A 3,121-nucleotide genomic window follows, 5' to 3' on the forward strand; every position below is an offset into this window, starting at 1 on the left:
TGTAAAAAATGTAAGTTCCTTCCTTTCCTTCTCCCACTCCCTAGAAATAATTGTTGCTAATGCTTTGGTGTACACTAATTTTTTTTAAAGATTTTATTTATTTATTTGAGAGAGAGAGAAAAAGAACGTGATGGGGGAGAGGGGCAAAAGGAGAGAGAGAAGACCCCCCCGCTGAGCAGGGAGCCCAGTGCGGGGCTCGATCCCAGGACCCCCAAGATCATGACCCAAGCTGAAGGCAGACGCTTAACTGACTGAGCCACCTGGATGCGCCATGTACACTTATTTTTTTAATCCTTATTGTTTGACAGAGTTTATGCTCATTGTCGATAAGGTTTTCAAAGTTTGAGGATTTTTTTGCCCATGGAGGAAACCCTCCCCCACATGCGTATTTTATTTAATGCCAAACATTAAACATAATCTATAAACAGAACTTTGAAATATAAGTGTTAAATTTGAACAGTGGTTGCAAACTTAAATTTCCTTGAACAATGTAAACTGACATTATTTAACATATTTAACACAATGATTCTTTTGAATACACCTTAAATGGTACACAAAATGAACACATCACTGATGATTAAAGACTTACTGTTATTATATTTAAATCTATTTTAAAGCACCAACATCATGGATTTAATTCATTACTTCATTGGCTCCTACTTGTTCTTGTTTTTGTCTAGGAATACGATACGTTCTTAAAGTTGCTAAAATACTTCTTTTGATGTTTTCTTGGTGTTACCTGAATCTTGTTAGATACCCCCACCCTTGCACACCCAAAGAATATCGTCTCAGAGCCTCACTCATATGCACTGAGGGTCTCAGCAGATTGAGCTGGGTGGGGCTCTGAGGCTTATTTTCCTCATAAGGGTTAGCTTCTTCAATCTGTCTTTTTCTCCCTGAAATGATGTATTCCTTTAGTTTCGCTTGGCCAGAGTTATGGAATCCTTTGTTCTGTCATTCTGATATACTGGCTTGTTAGCATTATTTAAAAAAATATGCATGCACTCTTTAATGTCTTACTATGGTTGAGGGGGCATCTAGTGGATTCATCTCCTAGGAGAGGGCAGGGTTGTGTTTGCACATTAATGCTCTTCTTGAGGACATTAGCTAATTCAGCATCTCAGGACTCCTTTTCTCCCTGACCATGGAGCATGAGCACCAGTCCTGGTTGACTGGTTGGACCTCCTTTCTTCCTGGTTGTCATGGGTAGCCGCATGTGCTGATCTGGGGACGGCTTCTATTTTCCCCAGGACTGTTTGGCTCACATGCGGTTGCCTGTTTTTATCCTCTTTTATCTACCAGTGGGCATGAACATGTATCTGTTCATTATAAATGGAAGTATTCTTAGAAGAAGCACACACGTTCGCAGATAGTAACATCCCCAAACCTATAGAAACATTCAAAAATCCAAATGGAACCCCTCTCTTCTGTATTATACTTTTTGCTAACAGTTTACAGTGAGTTTTCTCTTTTTAATGTTATTATGAATTTAGGTCTTTCCCAGACTAATTGCAGCCAACACTCTTGGGTGCCTACTCCCTAATCCATTATCCCTGTTTACTTACTGGTGGGGTCCTCATGTGTTTGTGTGTCCGCCCATCCTTATGTGGCTTGGGGAAATCCTGATAAGGCTGGGGGGATGACGGGGTCCCATCTCCCCTGCCAGCTTGAAGGATTTGGGTTTGGTGCCCAGTTTTGGCCAAAATAGATAAGGAGAGGCTGCTGGATGGTTTCTGTGAAAGCTTCCCCGTTTTGATTTTTATTTTTAACTTGGCATTTTAATTATGTGCATGACTAGTAACACAAGAATGGGGAGTTCTCGGGCTGGACTGTCTCTCTAGGTAAAAGGATTTCCCATCAGTCCACATGCAGGGGGTCTCTCGATTGGATGGGGGCCCGCAAAGTTGGGGCGAGGATCAGGTGGAAGCCTGTAGTGCGGGCAGGGAATGAATTCACCTGAGGCAGAACAAAGGCGATCGAAGTTTATTGACTACACCGCAAGGGAGCGCGGGCAGGACACTGGAGGAGAAATGGTCTGCGAGGAGGCGGTGGCTGGGGGCTGTTTTTAAAGGGGGAAGGTGAGCAGGTACGGGGATGTATGGAATTCTCCCCTTTTTGGTAACTGTGCCTGGTTGTAAGTAGCTCGTCGGTCAGTTAGGGCTTATGGCTATTTTGAGGCGGGTCCCCTGATGGCCTGTGTTCAGCCAGGGGGTCACTGTGGCCCCTCTTTGTGTCCATCACACAAGCCTGTTTGCCTAAAAGCAGCCTCTAGACTCTGCCACTTTTCTGTGGAAATACTGGTTTACCGCATGGAGTTTCCAATGTTTACCTGTAACTGATTAAATGGGCAGAACATGGAACAATCTCCTTATTTCCAGGTGAATTCTTCACATTCTCTGGCATCTGAAAGTTCTCCTTCTATAAATCTTCTAGGACTATGAATACTTGTAGACCCCAGTCATACAATTTCTCCCCACTGACCTGGACGAAGACGATGAAGGGCTTGTTGTGGATAATGAAGAGAGACAGCTCATCCCACAAACCCAGGTAGATACACCAGATTCTTTATTTCTGAAACTCTGGCCAAAAGAAGTCCACAATGCCAGCAAAACCAGTAACACCAAGTCTTGGAAAAAATCCAGGAGGTGCATTCTGGAGACATTCATAGCTGTCTATGATTTTAGAAAATTTAGAAAATTTAAAATAAATAAGGTTTGTGTCTACCCCCCCATTGAACCAAGCTCTTGGGGTTAGGTTGTGAGTACATTTCCTGACACCAACTTATGGATGGCTCACAGTAATGTCAGAGATGTGAGATGCTTTCCTCAAGTTGGGTCCTTGGCTCCTCCCCATATTCAGAAAGACCCTTGGGGATGGAGGAGAGCCAAAGTTCCTTAACCTCTGCGGAAGTTTTGGGAGGCGACTTTGAAGGTGAGCAGACTCAGCCTGGCTGGCCCCACGGGCCTATGAATTACCTTGAACATGGTGCTGGCAGAGGTGGCCCTGGCCTCTCCCACTCTTAAAAAGAAAGGTGCAGGAAGAAATGGTCTGTCGACCTCTGAGAGTCGGGGACCTGGGGCGGCGAAGGAACTGAGAAAAAGAGACGACAGTAGAGTGAGGC

The 3,121-nt window shown here is 44.2% G+C and overlaps 1 pseudogene; it reads right to left on the minus strand.

Annotated features, from left to right (window-relative positions):
* Positions 1 to 2,325: 2,325 nt before the first annotated feature.
* On the minus strand, positions 2,326 to 2,984 carry LOC113939135 (annotated as a pseudogene).
* Between the last annotated feature and the right edge of the window lie 137 nt (positions 2,985 to 3,121).

The sequence above is a fragment of the Zalophus californianus genome, chromosome 16 (genome assembly GCF_009762305.2).
Source record: "Zalophus californianus isolate mZalCal1 chromosome 16, mZalCal1.pri.v2, whole genome shotgun sequence".
Lineage (NCBI taxonomy): Eukaryota > Metazoa > Chordata > Mammalia > Carnivora > Otariidae > Zalophus > Zalophus californianus.